Source organism: Heteronotia binoei, chromosome 5, assembly GCF_032191835.1.
Source record: "Heteronotia binoei isolate CCM8104 ecotype False Entrance Well chromosome 5, APGP_CSIRO_Hbin_v1, whole genome shotgun sequence".
NCBI classification, from domain to species: Eukaryota; Metazoa; Chordata; class Lepidosauria; order Squamata; family Gekkonidae; genus Heteronotia; species Heteronotia binoei.
In genome coordinates, this window is record NC_083227.1 from 168,142,400 (window position 1) to 168,158,870 (window position 16,471).

The 16,471-nt window shown below is 47.7% G+C and overlaps 1 long non-coding RNA gene and 1 other non-coding gene across 2 annotated transcripts; both read right to left on the reverse strand.

Annotated features, from left to right (window-relative positions):
• Positions 1-9,665: 9,665 nt before the first annotated feature.
• Positions 9,666-14,199, reverse strand: LOC132573030 (uncharacterized). The gene is made up of 2 exons (XR_009555470.1): positions 13,985-14,199; positions 9,666-10,018 (listed from the first exon to the last, which is right to left on the reverse strand). It is a non-coding gene; the product is annotated as an uncharacterized LOC132573030 (long non-coding RNA).
• Positions 14,200-15,958: 1,759 nt separating this feature from the next.
• On the reverse strand, positions 15,959-16,033 carry TRNAP-UGG (transfer RNA proline (anticodon UGG)). The gene has a single exon. It is a non-coding gene; the product is annotated as a tRNA-Pro (tRNA).
• Between the last annotated feature and the right edge of the window lie 438 nt (positions 16,034-16,471).

The window sequence follows — 16,471 nt, forward strand, 5'->3', positions numbered from 1 at the left end:
GACCTGCAAATGAATCCTGTGTCCCCCTTCCCCTGTGCTGCAGAGTCTTGTGTTGGAATGCAAGTTATTTACATTTCAGACATTATAGAAGAAGATATTGGATTTATATTCCGCCCCACACTCTGAATCTCAGAGCGGCTTACAATCTCCTTTACCTCCCCCCTACACACACACACAACAAACACCCTGTGAGATAGATGGGGCTAAGATAGCTCTTACAGCAGCTGCCCTTTCAAGGACAACTCCTACAAAAGCTGACTGACCCAAGACCATGCAGAAGGTGCAAATGGAGGAATGGGGAATCAAACCCGGTTCTCCCAGATAACAGAGCTCTGGCTGACCCAAGGCCATTCCAGCAGGTGCAAGTGGACGAGGGGGGAATCAAACCTGGTTCTCCCAGATAAAAGTCTACACACTTAACCACAACACCAAACTGGCTCTCTCATATTCATAGAGTATGAATATGATGTATTGTAGCTTATATCCAATTAGGAACTATTTCATATGAGCCCAGGAAAGCTGTGCTGCTCAGCATTAGAAATGCAGCTCCCAAAGATGGGGAATAAAAGAGCTGACTCTGAATGATTGGGAAGGCAATTTTGGTCTTTCCTCTGTGCTCTTATTTGCGGAGTAATCTCTTTAGGATAAGAAGAGAGCAATCTATGATCATCTTAGATGTGCGTAGAATTGGGCTGCAGGTTATCTGGTCTGCTAAAATGGGGGGGAGGGGGGACAGAGGCACTGGCAAGTTGCAGGTGTCAGGCGGGGGTTCATTGAAGCTCATAAAGAAGCAGACTTGTCATTTGAAACAAAGTTGCATTTATTGGATACTCCAAAGTTACTCCAGCTTGGTAGGCATTGGAACTGATGGAGAGCAGTTCAAATCATTGGTATTTAACATTCTACATCAAAGCAATTGCTTCTACCCCCAATTCCCAAAACAAAGGCCGCTTTGCATGTGAGAGTTTTCACAACCTTCTCCCCTTATCTTTTCCGTTGGTGGTTACATTTTCCCGGCGGCAGTGTCCTTGCCGCCGCTAGGGAGGAGGTGAGAACCTGGCACATACTTCCCACTTCAAAGAGGACTTGGCAACCTTTGATATTCTTGGGAAGCTACTCTCTACGTTTCCCCTCCCTCTACACTATTTCACCCCCCTGTGTTAGTGAGCATATCTATGCATTAATTACTATGGTTAGTAGTAATAGTAGTAATGCATAGTAATTAATTACTGTAAGTAATTGCATTTGGCAATAGTATTAATGAACAGAGCCTGACAGCAGGGAGCATCCATCCATGGTCTGTAGCCTTCCAGAAAGCCAGCTGAGATGGTTGAGGTCATCTTGGCGGGCAGGCAGCAACTGGATGTTGTTGGAGCAACCTTCTGCCTGACTTCATAGCCAGTCAGCCATGATTTCATTGAGGGAATCTTGCCTCTGCATGCCTCTGTTTCTCCATCTGTAAAGTGTAACTAACAGGTGGCTACTCTGCATGGTTCTTACTGAAACTCAGAAAGATGGGCAGATCATTTGATTTATTAGCTTACTTCATATATTTCCCACCTTTCTGCCCAGTAGTGAACCAAAGTGATGTACATCATTCTCCCCACAACAATCTTGTGAGGTAGGTTACACTGAGAGCATGTGATCAGCCCAAGGTCTAGACCACATGAAAGATTCTGTGCCTTGAAGCAAGATCTGACTCACCCAAGTTTTCCCTGGAATAAATTTTGTTAGTCTTTAAAGTGCCACTGGACTCCCAATTTCAAGCTGGTTTCTGTGGGGGTTTTGCGTGTGTGTGTGTGTCGCCTGATCAGCTGTATCAGGGTAGGAGGCCATTTCACAAGCCAGGCTAAGTTGATAGGGAGTGTTTTTTTGAAGCTGCTTTAACTTATTTCATCAATAATGTTGGGTTTGGTATAACCCCAAGGATTCTGTCAGCCAAACCCCATGGAAAGTGGAGAGCATAATATCCTTCACAGCCTCTACCATCCCAGCTAGCATTACTTCAGTCTTTCCAGGGTATAGCTTCAGTTTGTTCACTCTTAGCAGGGGTGGCCAAACTTGCTTTATGTAAGAGCCACATAGAATAAATGTCAGATGTTTGAGAGCTACAAGACATGAACGTCAGATGTTTGAAAGCTACAAGACAGGGAGAGAGGGAGGGAGAAAAATAGATGGGAGGGTGGAGAGAGAGGTGGAAAGAAAACAACTTTAACTTTAAATGCATTCTCCAAGCTGCCAACTGGCTTGGCTTGGGGAAGTGATTTAAAGAGAGACATGCCTTCTCCAAGTCAGCCCCTACCAGCTCTGAATAGAAAGAGCCACATGTGGTTCCCGAGCCACAGTTTGGCCACCCCTGACTCATAGCCATTTAGCCAAAGCAGCCAGGCAGTTATTTAGGGCTTTGACTGCATCAACTGGAGATATAAGGGTCACAAAGGGAGATAGGTGTTATTGGGGGGACTTCTGTTCTGTTCCTGATCAGGAATCTGGGGAAAGAGGAACGTGGTCATATTCTCCAAAGGGGGGGGAGGAGATAATGAAATTAAAGGTCACTATCTAGTTCTTAGATCTGCAGGCAGGCACAGAAGAAGGTTAAGATTTTCCTCATTGTTTGACAGGAAAATACAATAAGCAAAATAAATATTAAATTATGTTTAATAATTCTTGTTATTCAGTTTAATAATATTTTATTTAATTGTTATTGTATAATCTTGTTCGTTTAATAATATTTTATTTACGTTAAATTTGAAAAATGATATTTAATAATGATAATTGTTATGTTAATTTGTTTGATAGCATTAATAATTGTTAATGTTTGTTTTGTGTAATAAAGTTGGTTTATTAAAATTGTTGGTAAAATTAAAAACATATTTGGAAACAATTTGTGAGGGGCCCCCAAGATTTTGAATGCCTGGAGGCCTCCACAGGGTTTAATCCAGTTCTGAATAGAAATAAGTTCAGATTGATTTCTGTATTATTATCCCAAGTCTGATTAAAATTGATGTATGAAACAGGAAGTGCAAGTTAGCAGTCCTGTAGCAATCTACTTTTCATGGGATTTGAAGAAGTGTCTTATTGTCTATTTGCTCTATGAATTGGATTTATGAGACGTTTTATGAGTATACTTGACTGATTAAACTATTTTGTATTTGGTATTGTAATATAGCCTTGTAATTTTGATCACTAGAACCTGCCTAGGTTTTTGGTTGTTCATTGCAGGCTGTAGTGTTTGGCAGCTTGTACCCCCCTCAAGGATAGGGTGGGTTAGTCTGGGTCAGGCTCTATGTTTGGCTTCAAACAAAAAACACCCAACACCCCCCTGTAAAAATCTATGACAACAGTAATTAATTCTTCCAACTTCATTCCAATCAATTTTTTTCTTTATCTTTTCTTCCTGATTGACTCCCACTGTAGTATTGTGAGGAAAAACCCCTTATAGAACGTCATAGTCTCCAACTTGGTTGCCAGAGCACCTGGAGAAGTAGCTCACACACATCTGGCCAGAGAGTGTGAGTGAACCTATTCAGGGGCGAAAGGGACTTATGCAGTACTAGCAGCCATAACGCTATGAAGGCACTCAAGACCGGTACAAGAGTGCCCACCGGGAGAACAGAGGGCTTTCTGCCGTTCTGTATGACGTCCATCCCGGCCGTGGAGTGGAGGAGGCTGCGCTGCCAGGAGCTATCCAGGCGAACGGTTTTGAAGCACTGACCATGGAATCCACTTTGGAGGGCTAACACCACATGCAGCCATCTTCCTACCAGGCCAGACTCCATTCCAGCGAAGCAAACGGCTCACGTACTCGCCAGATGTCACCTGTGATTGCAGGCAATCGACCCACCCCAGGCGTGGCTAACTGTCCAACCGCCACTGTCTTTGTCCAGCAGAACTCAAGACAAAGACTGGTGCCAAGAAGAAGACTGAAGAAGAGGAAGACCATCTTCAGCCAGAGCCAAGTTCCTTTGTGTAAACCGGGTGTTACCTTAGGTAGTAATTTGGCCATCTATTGTCACCTTTTTAGATAAGTTTGATAAATTCAAGCACACCTCCACCCAGTGATTTCCCGCATTCTTCTCTGTACTGTCACCTTGGAGCACCCCAACCCTGGTCCATTTCAACCTGAAAGTTCACGAAGGGACTCAGGACCCAAGCCTGTTCATTGGTCAGGTATGGGCACCCAATTAGGTGCCACCAATGAACTTTCTATTGGCTATTGCAGTAGTCCAGCCCTTATGGTCACTGCAAAGCCTCCCCTTTTTGGGAGGTCATGCATCAGCTGACCACCTTCCTCCTCCCTCGTACCTCCCATTCCCTAAGGGCTCAAGATAGTCCTTATAATCTGTGGACTAGCTACCCACAGGTGTGCTTCTAGCAGTATCCTAACTCCGCTGTCTAGATCCATCCCCGATTCTAAGGACAAGTTTTGGGTCCCCTCTCCCATTTCCTCGCTCGTCGCCATTGGAGCCTTCCTTGAAGACTATGATCGGTAAATAGCACCCTGTTCATCTACCCATGTGTTTCTCTATATCTCTATCTAATTTTCTTAGGACTGTATGTATGATTTTATGAGTATTTTGATCTTGTGTGTGTGATCTATAATTTTCTAGAATAAATTCTAATTGTTTTTACGTAATTAGTGTCCCTGGTATATTTGAGCAATAGTTTCTGGACGTGGAGCCTGTATATATAGACTCTTGTTCCTTTTAAAGTCAAGTGCCCACCTGTCAATTCCCCAGCCTCGATTTTGAGGGCATTTTGGCTAACAGTACTGCTTTTGGATCACTCATGAACAGCATACTCAAGATTGCTACAGCAGAGACATTGTCTCCAGATTTTGATGCAATAATTCAAAGCAAGAGGTGTCAATTATCAGAATGTTAAATAAATAAAATATTGCAAGAGTGCTAATCTTTTAAGCATATTTTATTTTATGGTTTTTAAAAAAAAAATTAATTGTGTTTACCTGTGTCTTTTATAGTTTATATCTCTGCTACCTGGCATTACATTTTATGACACACATGGCCTGGCCAGACAAGGTCTCATTTATGATGGATGCCCATGGAATATTTCCAGAGACTTGTAGGGAGTCTGTATTCCTTCTAGAGGACAAGACAGACAACACTTGTCAGAAGTGTAAATTAACAGAACTCTTAGAAGAGAAAGTTCGGAGCCTGGAGGAAAGAATTACTATCTTCAAAAAATCAAGGAAGTGGAGCAGTTCATAACTCAGAAGCCTTGATTTCCTGCACAGGGAAGATGAGACCAGTCAAAGGGGAAATGATGCAGTTGACTATCTTTACAAGATTCCTCAGACTGCTACAGACCTACCCCAAAGGCATCAAGCAAGATGGCACTCAGTGCCATTAGAACTAAGGAATCGATTCCAGGCCCTTGCAACAGATGTAGAGATGGAAACAGAGGTAGCAGAAGTATTACAAACACCAGGAAGACTGAGGATGGAGAACAAGGGGATACAATGAAATGGCAAGAGAAGAAAAAGGAAGGTGTTGGTGATAGGTGATTCCCTACTGAGGGGTATGGAAAGTCATGTATCCAGGCATGACCCTCTGGTCTGAGAGGTGTGTTGCCTGCCAGGAGTGAAAAATTAAAGTTATTATGGATAGGATCCCAAAACTTATCAAACCCACAGAGCACTACCCATTTGTGATGGCTCATGTAGGAACCAATGACACAGCCATGAACACCATCAAAAGCATTAAGGCTGACTATGAGGCTCTTGGGAGGAAGCTGAAAGGAATGGGGCACAGGTGGTGTTTTCTTCAATCCTTCCTGTTGTGGGAAGGAGAATGCAATGGCAGCAGACGATAATGGAGGCGAACCACTGGTTGTGTTGGTGGTGACGGCAGGACCACAGGCTACGTCTCCTGGACAATAACCTACTAGCATGGGACGGACTTCACCTTTCAAAGTCTGGGAGGAAGGTATTGCTGGGCACCAGTGAATGAGGAGAGGGCTCCTGCTGCTGCCACCTCTTCCTCCTTCTCTCCTTGATGTGTCCTAGATGTGCTGCAGTTTCTCCTCCTTTGAAGGCTTCACGCAGTTATAGGTGGCAGGGAAGCTCTCTGCCTTTATTTATTTTTGTGGAAGGACATGAGGAAAGGGTGCAAACTCTAAGGGTTGTGGATTGTGTGTGCGTGCGTGCAGGAATAGATGTGGACTGTCCCTGACTGCATATTTGGCGTGTGGTGAGGACCTATTTAGCTTTCTTTTTCTCTTCCATTACATGTTTGAGTGAGGGGAAGAGCTGAGCTGGTGAGTCTCCTTTGGTGGTTTAAATCATTAGCACTCCCTCCTGAAAAAAATCCCTAGCTATGGCCCTGTCACACAGTCAGCTTGCATGGCAGATTAAGGATTCTAACCTGAGTCTCCCAGTTTCTAGTCTAAAACTCTTAACCACTACACCACACAGGTGTTCATGGAGTGGCTGCTGTTGAACAGCAGCAAGTAGCCAGTCCTAGGTGAGTCAAGCAAGTCATATAATAGCAAGTTTCTTTGTGGTTGCTGCCATTATTGGCTCAATAAGTCCTTTCTTAAAAGATATAACGGCTTGTAAAAGGCCCTGCTCCCTCCCGGTCTTTTACAAAGGCTTGGTGCTGTGATTTCAATACAATAGCCTCTGTGGGCATTTACCTCGTAAAGCTACAGGTGCCGCTGCTTTTATTATTTTGGGTATTTTTAATCTTCCTCGATGTATTTTTTTTTTTTTTAAGATTTCAGATTTTTTGCAAACCTGGAACTGTTCTCTGGTTTTTAGAAAGATGTTTGTCCATCTGTGGCTCCAGATTTAAGTATTCACAGATGTTGAGAATTAGATATATTGACAAGCTGGCACCCACAAAACCTGCAGCAGGGGAAATCCAGTCTTTCCTCTGCTTGTCTTCCCACCTCACCCACCTGTTTATCAGATCCCAGGGGATGGCACTGGCTGCTCCTTCCTCCCCTGCATGCATTGGCACCCCTCCATAGCTTACACTGCTTGATGGTGATGGATGCCATGGCAGCATCTGGTTCCCTTTTACCACCCAATCACCATGCTGCTTTCTTTGAGGTAGGGGGTCACCCTCTCCAGCTGCCGGGCTGAAGCATCAGGAAAAAGGGGAGTCAGCTGGCAGCAACTTCTGTTCCTTCTGATCTGCTAGCCTCCAGAGGGGAGCCAGTGGAGGACTGCCTCTAGGTGCCTCAGCTCCTGCTCTTGTCTGCACTTGCACGTACAGTGTATTATTCTTCTGTTGGGAAGGGATTTAAATCCCCCACTCTGGGAGTGTTAATTCCATTCCCAGACCAATGTTTCCAGTTCCAGGGACCCCATGATGGGGCCAATCATTTCAGTCATAGAATCTGTAGTGTATCAGCAGCCAGACGCGACATGCGTGGAGGCGACTGGGCTGTCCCAGACGCCTCCAGCGTGGGGCGCGTAACCCCCCGCCAATCACCAGCTGTGGCGGGAAGTTTAACAAGTCAGGATTGGCCTGACCTGTCCAGTAGGCTGTACCAGGGACTGTACATAAGCGGGACCCGGCCCGCGTGTTCTCTCTCTTGCAACGTGCTCCTAATAAAGAATGTTGCCCTACTCGCGTCTCCAGCTTGAGTACGTTACAGAATCCCAGAGTTGAAAGCCATTGTCATGATCCTAGGCCTACTGCGCCCTACAGGCTCCAGAGAAGCCTGCCTAAAAGTTGCTAGTGGGCCTACATCTCCCAAGATCCCTTCTGTCCTTCTGATTGGGTGGCAGAGTCTTTGGAGAGAAAACTAGCCCAGAGAGGGGTGGGACCTGGGAGGAAAACATAAAAGGCCAAGCCACAGTCAGAGTATGTTCTCCCTGGAAGAAGCTGCAGCGGAGAAGGCAGCTGGAGAGAGGGATCCCTCACCCAAATGGGGTAGTGAGTCTTTGGGAATGTCTAGTCAGATTGAGGGCTTTTATTTATTGACACCAACCTTTATTGTTTTTCTGTATTAACTGTACACTAAACGTTTTGTTACACGCTTTGTTTTTGTTTTTTAGCACTTATAATAAACTTGTTAAACTGCCAAGGTCTGCATGCCTCTTCAGTCACAGAAAGAAAAGGCTTTGTCAAGAAAGAAGACGGGTTGGGCTGAGTGCTCTGGGCCATTCCAGACAGGCCCTTACCAGAGTGGTGGCAGTCAGTAGAAGGCCTTTCCTAGTCCCCTGCTGTGTGACATAGGGGCTATAGTCCAACTCCCAGCTCAGTGCAGGATCAGCCTAAAACATCCCTGTTAATTCAGCTGCTTCAAAGACTGCCAGTGAGGGGGAGCTCTCCACCTCCCTAGGCAGCTGATTTCACTGCTGAACTACTCTTACAGTAATTTTTTCCCCCTAATATCCAGCCATTATCTTTTAGCCCATAATTTAAACCCATAATTGCAAGGTCTATCCTCTGCCACCAACAGAAACAGTTCCCTTCCCTCCTTTAAGTGACAGCCTTTCAAATACTTAAAGAGAGCAATCATGTTCTGGTAAGACCTCACCTGGAGTATTGTGTTCAGTTTTGGGCACCACATTTTAAAAAGGATATAGACAAGCTGGAACGGGTCCAGAGGAGGGCAACGAAGATGGTGAGGGGTCTGGAGACCGTCCTATGAAGAAAGGTTGAAGGAGCTGGGCATGTTTAGCCTGGGGAGGAGGTGGCTAAGAGGTGATATGATCACCATCTTCAAGTACTTGAAGGGCTGTCATATACAGGATGTTGTAGAATTGTTTTCTGTGGTCCCAGAAGGTGGGACCGGAACCAATGGGTTGAAATTAAATCAAAAGAGTTTCCGGCTCAACATTAGGAAGAACTTCCTGACCGTTCGAACGGTTCCTCAGTGGAACAGGCTTCCTCAGGAGGTGGTTGGCTCTCCTTCCTTGGAGGTTTTTTAACAGAGGCTAGATGGCCATCTGACAGCAATGAAGATCCTGTGAATTTAGGGGGAGGTATTTGTGAGTTTCCTGCATTGTGCAGGAGGTTGGACTAGATGACCCTGGAGGCCCCTTCCACCCAACCTCCTCTTCTCAAGACTGAACATTCACAAGACCATCAGCCTTTCCTCGTGCGGTTTGGTCTTCAGGCTCCAATCATCGTCATTGCTTTCTTCTGTACCTGTTCCATTCTGTCTACATCTTTTTTGAAGTGAGGTCTCCAGAACGCTGCACAGTTCCAGAAGTTGAACTCTGATTCAAGTGGTTTTTCATTTCAGGTTCAGAATGCATAAGCTACCCCCGGGGATTGACATTCCACTCTGGGATCTGTCAATCCAAGACCAGAACGGGTTTCTCCAAATCCGTTCTGCGTTCTCTGTGCTGAAATACATTTAAATGGAGCCCGTAAAAAAAAAGTTAAAGGTAGTCCCCTGTGAAAGCACCAGTTGTTTCCGACTCTGGGGTGACGCCGCATCACGACATTTTCACGCCATCCTTTTTACAGGGTGGTTTGCCATTGCCTTCCCCAGTCATCTGCACTTTACCCCCAGCAAGCTGGGTGCTCATTTTACCAATCTCGGAAGGATGGAAGGCTGAGTCAACCTGGAGCCGGCTACCTGAACTCAGCTTCTGCCAGGATCAGACTCACCTGGCATTTCTGGCTCTTAGTATATCCACTGGGCTTTCAGGCATATCCCATTGTTCTCAGTGGCCACTCTTGTCATTTACAGTATTTTATTTATTTATTTTATTTAGATAATTTATATTCTACCCTTTCCCAGATGGGCTCAGGGCAAATAACATTTTAAAACAGTAAAACAGCAATTAAAACCAATAAAAGTAGACAATACAAATTGGCAGCTCAGTTCAGCACGTCATAATATACTGAACAGCAGATAGTATAAAATCAGTATTTCAGCAGGGTGGTATATTCCCTGCTGCAGACTTTTCCTAGGGATCTGGTCAGTCACTGCAGAAAACAGGGAGGTGAATTTGATAGATTATTGATCTGATGTGGCGGACAAAACCCAGCAGATATCTTGATCTTGCCGTTTGCAGGCCTTCTGGTAGCATCTGTTTGGCCAAAGAAAAACATGATGGACTGATATTGAGCTGCTTCAGCATGGCTGCACAGAGCGCTTATGTTCCTTTCCTTCTATTTTCTATATTATAACAGTAAGATCGATCTGTCCTACAATATTAGAATACGCCTCTTCAACAACTCACCAGCTTATACAGTGTGCCACAGAAGTGGGTACACCCCCTCACATTTTGTAAATATTTAAGTATATCTTTTCATGTGACAACACTAAAGAAATAACACTTGGCTACAATGTAAAGTAATGAGTCTACAGCTTGTATAACAGTGTAAATGTGCTGCCCCCTTAAAATTATGCAACACACAGCCATTAATGTCTAAACTGCTGGCAACGAAAGTGAGTACACTCCTAAGTGATAATTTCCAAATGGGGCCCAAGTAGCCATTTCCGCTCCCTGGTGTCATGTGACTCGTTAGTGGTACAAGGTATCAGGTGTGAAGGGGGAGCAGGTTATCGCTCTCACTCCCTCATACTGGTCACTGGGAGTTCCACATGGCACCTCATGGCAATGAACTCTCTGAGGATCTGAAAAAACGAATGGTTGCTCTACATAAAGATGACCTAGGCCAGGGGTGGCCAATGGTAGCTCTCCATGACCAATGGCTGGGGCTGATGGGAGTTGTAGGCAAAAAACATCTGGAGAGCTACCATTGGCCACCCCTGACCTAGGCTATAAGAAGATTGCCAAGACCCTGAAACAGCTGCAGCACGGTGGCCAAGACCATGCATCGGTTTAACAGGACAAGTTCCACTCAGAACAGGCCTCGCCATGGTCAACCAAGGAAGTTGAGTGCCTGTGCTCAGTGTCATATCCAGAGGTTGGCTTTGGGAAATAGACATATGAATGCTGCCAGCATTGCTACAGAGGCTGAAGGCGAGGGGGGTCAGCCTGTCAGTGCTCAGACCATACGCCGCACACTGCATCAAGTTGGTCTGCAGGGCTGTCGTCCCAGAAGGAAGCCTCTTCTAAAGATGATGCACAAGAAAGCCCGCAAACGGTTTGCTGCAGACAAGCAGACTAAGGACATGGATTTCTGGAACCATGTCCTGTGGTCCAATGAGACCAAGATAAACTTATTTGGTTCAGATGGTGTCAAGCGTATCACCTGGTGGCAACCAGGTGTACAAAGACAAGTGTGTCTTGCCTACATCAAGCATGGTGGTGGGAACGTCATGGTCTAGGGCTGCATGACTGCTGCCGGCACTGGGGAGCTACAGTTCATTGAGGGAACCATGAATGCCAACATGTACTGTGATATACTGAAGCAAAGCATGATCCCCTCCCTTCGGAGACTGGGCCGCAGGGCAGTATTCCAACATGATTACGACCCCAAACACACCTCCAAAACGACCACTGCCTTGCTAAAGAAGCTGAGGGTAAAGGTGATGGACTGGCCAAGCATGTCTCCAGACCTAAACCCTATTGAGCATCTGTGGGGCATCGTGAAACGGAAGGTGGAGGTGCGCAAGGTCTCTAACATCCACCAGCTACGTGACGTCATCATGGAGGAGTGGAAGAGGACTCCAGTGGCAACCTGTGAAGCTCTGGTGAACTCTATACCCAAGAGGGTCAAGGCAGTGCTGGAAAATAATGGTGGCCACACAAAATATTGATACTTTGGGCCCCATTTGGACGTTATCGCTTAGGGGTGTACTCACTTTTGTTGCCAGCAGTTTAGACATTAACGGCTGCGTGTTGCATAATTTTGAGGGGACAGCACATTTACACTGTTACACAAGCTGTGGAGAGCCAGTTTGGTGTAGTGGTTAAGTGTGCGGACTCTTATCTGGGAGAACCGGGTTTGATTCCCCCACTCCTCCACTTGCACCTGCTGGAATGGCCTTGGGTCAGCCAGAGCTCTGGCAGAGGTTGTCCTTGAAAGGGCAGCTGCTGTGAGAGCCCTCTCAGCCCCACCCACCTCACAGGGTGTCTGTTGTGGGGGAAGGAGATAAAGGAGATTGTAGGCCGTTCAGAGTCTGTTCTTAAAAGGGCAGCTGCTGTGAGAGCCCTCTCAGCCCCACCCACCTCACAGGGTGTCTGTTGTGGGGGAGGAAGGGAAAGGAGATTGTGAGCCGCTCTGAGACTCTTCGGAGTGGAGGGCGGGATATAAATCCAATATCTTCATCTACCTCACAGGGTGTCTGTTGTGGGGGAGGAAGGGAAAGGAGATTGTGAGCCGCTCTGAGACTCTTCGGAGTGGAGGGCGGGATATAAATCCAATATCTTCATCTACCTCACAGGGTGTCTGTTGTGGGGGAGGAAGGGAAAGGAGATTGTGAGCCGCTCTGAGACTCTTCGGAGTGGAGGGCGGGATATAAATCCAATATCTTCATCTACCTCACAGGGTGTCTGTTGTGGGGGAGGAAGGGAAAGGAGATTGTGAGCCGCTCTGAGACTCTTCGGAGTGGAGGGCGGGATATAAATCCAATATCTTCATCTACCTCACAGGGTGTCTGTTGTGGGGGAGGAAGGGAAAGGAGATTGTGAGCCGCTCTGAGACTCTTCGGAGTGGAGGGTGGGATATAAATCCAATATCTTCATCTACCTCACAGGGTGTCTGTTGTGGGGGAGGAAGGGAAAGGAGATTGTGAGCCGCTCTGAGACTCTTCGGAGTGGAGGGTGGGATATAAATCCAATATCTTCATCTACCTCACAGGGTGTCTGTTGTGGGGGAGGAAGGGAAAGGAGATTGTGAGCCGCTCTGAGACTCTTCGGAGTGGAGGGCGGGATATAAATCCAATATCTTCATCTACCTCACAGGGTGTGTGTTGTGGGGGAGGAAGGGAAAGGAGATTGTGAGCCGCTCTGAGACTCTTCGGAGTGGAGGGCGGGATATAAATCCAATATCTTCATCTACCTCACAGGGTGTCTGTTGTGGGGGAGGAAGGGAAAGGAGATTGTGAGCCGCTCTGAGACTCTTCGGAGTGGAGGGCGGGATATAAATCCAATATCTTCATCTACCTCACAGGGTGTCTGTTGTGGGGGAGGAAGGGAAAGGAGATTGTGAGCCGCTCTGAGACTCTTCGGAGTGGAGGGCGGGATATAAATCCAATATCTTCATCTACCTCACAGGGTGTCTGTTGTGGGGGAGGAAGGGAAAGGAGATTGTGAGCCACTCTGAGACTCTTTGGAGTGGAGGGCGGGATATAAATCCAATATCTTCATCTACCTCACAGGGTGTCTGTTGTGGGGGAGGAAGGGAAAGGAGATTGTGAGCCGCTCTGAGACTCTTCGGAGTAGACGGCGGGATATAAATCCAATATCTTCATCTACCTCACAGGGTGCCTGTTGTGGGGGAGGAAGGGAAAGGAGATGGTGAGCCGCTCTGAGACTCTTCGGAGTGGAGGGCGGGATATAAATCCAATATCTTCATCTACCTCACAGGGTGTCTGTTGTGGGGGAGGAAGGGAAAGGAGATTGTGAGCCGCTCTGAGACTCTTCGGAGTAGACGGCGGGATATAAATCCAATATCTTCATCTACCTCACAGGGTGCCTGTTGTGGGGGAGGAAGGGAAAGGAGATGGTGAGCCGCTCTGAGACTCTTTGGAGTGGAGGGCGGGATATAAATCCAATATCTTCATCTACCTCACAGGGTGTCTGTTGTGGGGGAGGAAGGGAAAGGAGATGGTGAGCCGCTCTGAGACTCTTCGGAGTGGAGGGCGGGATATAAATCCAATATCTTCTATCTTCTTCTTCTTCTTTACATTGTAGCCAAGTGTCATTTCTTCAGTGTTGTCCCATGAAAAGATATACTTAAATATTTACAAAATGCGAGGGGGTGCACTCACTCCTGTGACATACTGTGTGTTGTCGCTTACATATACGGTTTCCATAACGCTCATTCCATTGATGCACTGCAATGGGGAAAATATTCTGCCGCCCCTCTAAAGCTGCTGGTATGAAGGAATAAAAAAAAGAGCTGGCCTGATGAAATCTCACTGACTGCACGTTTTTTTGCTGCTCAGACACATTCCTGCAATCGCCCAGTGCTACAAGGGAGGCTCGTTCTTTACTCTCCGGTTATCCTCCGGCGCTTTGCATTGGTCCTCTCCCTCCCGTCTTTCATTTGCTCCCTGCTCCCTATTGGTGCAAACGAGATTCGCAGGCGCAGTAGTCCCGCCTCCCCGCTTCCTTCCTTCCCCTCTCGCGGGTTTTGCGGCGGCGATTCGCTTTCCTGGGCTCGCGGTTAAGGATCCGGCTCCTTGAAGAGACCTGCCTTGTGATTGGAGGATGTGCTTAGGGAGGCGGGCTGTGGTTGCGGAATGCCGGGCGAGCATTGGCTGGTCAGGAAAGAAGGTGGAAGGAAGGGGCGGGGCTCGCCGCCTGCAGGGCTTGCGGCCGGTCGAGGCTACCGCGGGAGGAGGGATGTGACGGCGGCTCCTCCTCCTCCTCCTCAGCAGCTCCATGGCAGCTGCGGCTCCCGGCGTGGGTGTCTCCGCCCTTCCGCGTGTGCTGACGGGGAGGGAGGCGGTGGCCGCCGAGGCCGGGCCTGCAGGAGAAGAGAAGGGCCGGGATGGCAGGTACGGGACGGCGCCGCGGAGACCCCTTCGCCTGGCTCCTCCCCGCCCCAGAGGGCCGGCTCTGCTTCCCTCCGCCGCTTTCCGCCCCATCCCCTAGAGAGCCCTGCGAGCAGCCAGGCGCCTTCCCTCTGCCCCACCTCTCGCTGGGCTGCGGCTGGGACTTCTGCATCCTGGTAGAACATGGAGCCTTCACGCATCAGGTTCCTCGTTCTAAAGGCAAGGCGTTTTGTCACCCAGCCCCTAAGAATGAACAGTAATAGCCCCTCAACTGGGAGCCTATGAAGCTGCCTTATACCGAATCAGACCCTCCTGGGTCCATCAAAGTCAGTATTGTCTGCTCAGACTGGCAGCGGCTCTCCAGGGTCTCAAGCAGAGGTTTTCCACGCCTATTTGCCTGGACCCTTTTTTGGAGATGCCGGGGATTGAACCTGGGACCTTCTGCTTCCCAAGCAGATGCTCTACCACTGAGCCACCATCCCTCCCCTGACTGGCAGCGGCTCTCCAGGGTCTCAAGCTGAGGTTTTTCACACCTCTTTGCCTGGACCCTTTTTGGAGATGCCAGGGATTGAACCTGGGACCTTCTGCTTCCCAAGCAGATGCTCTACCACTGAGCCACCATCCCTCCCCTGCTCTCCAGGGTCTCGAGCTGAGGTTTTTCACACCTATTTGCCTGGACCCTTTTTAGTTGGAGATGCCAGGGATTGAACTTGGGACCTTCTGCTTACCAAGAAGATGCTCTACCACTGAGCCACCGTCCCTCCTCTAACCGGCAGCGGCTCTCTAGAGTCTCAAGCTGAGGTTTTTCACACCTATTTGCCTGGACCCTTTTTAGTTGGAGATGCCAGGGATTGAACTTGGGACCTTCTGCTTCCCAAGCAGATGCTCTACCATTGAGCCACCATCCCTCCCCTGACTGACAGTGGCTCTCTAGAGTCTCAAGCTGAGGTTTTTCACACCTATTTGCCTGGACCCTTTTTTGGAGATGCCAGGGATTGAACCTGGGACCTTCTGCTTCCCAAGCAGATGCTCTACCACTGAGCCACCATCCCTCCCCTGCTCTCCAGGGTCTCAAGCTGAGGTTTTTCACACCTATTTGCCTGGACCCTTTTTAGTTGGAGATGCCAGGGATTGAACTTGGGACCTTCTGCTTACCAAGAAGATGCTCTACCACTGAGCCACCGTCCCTCCTCTAACCGGCAGCGGCTCTCTAGAGTCTCAAGCTGAGGTTTTTCACACCTATTTGCCTGGACCCTTTTTTGGAGATGCCAGGGATTGAACCTGGGACCTTCTGCTTCCCAAGCAGATGCTCTACCACTGAGCCACCATCCCTCCCCTGCTCTCCAGGGTCTCAAGCTGAGGTTTTTCACACCTATTTGCCTGGACCCTTTTTAGTTGGAGATGCCAGGGATTGAACCTGGGACCTTCTGCTTCCAAAGCAGATGCTCTACCACTGAGCCACTGTACCTCCCCTAAAGTAATATGGGCATATGAGGCTACCTTATACTGAATCAGACCCTTGGTCCATCAAAGTCAGTATTGTCTGGTCAGACTGGCAGCGGCTCTCCAGGGTTTCAAGCTGAGTTTTTTCACAGCTGTTTGCCTGGACCCTTTTTAGTTGGAGATGCCGGGGATTGAACCTGGGACCTTCTGCTTCCCAATCAGATGCTCTACCACTGAGCCACCGTCCCTCCCCGATGGTGAAGAGAACTGGTTCACCATCTAGTGAGGGGTTTTTTGCTCTTCCCTTTGGCAAATGTAACCTCAGTTTGTGGGTTCGATGAGGCAAAATCTTGCTGTAATTCAAATCAAATCAAACATTTTCTACTTTTTCACTTAACATATCATGGAACAAAAACATAGAACTTAATAATACAACAGAACAGTGATTTTTTAAAGTCCAATCAGT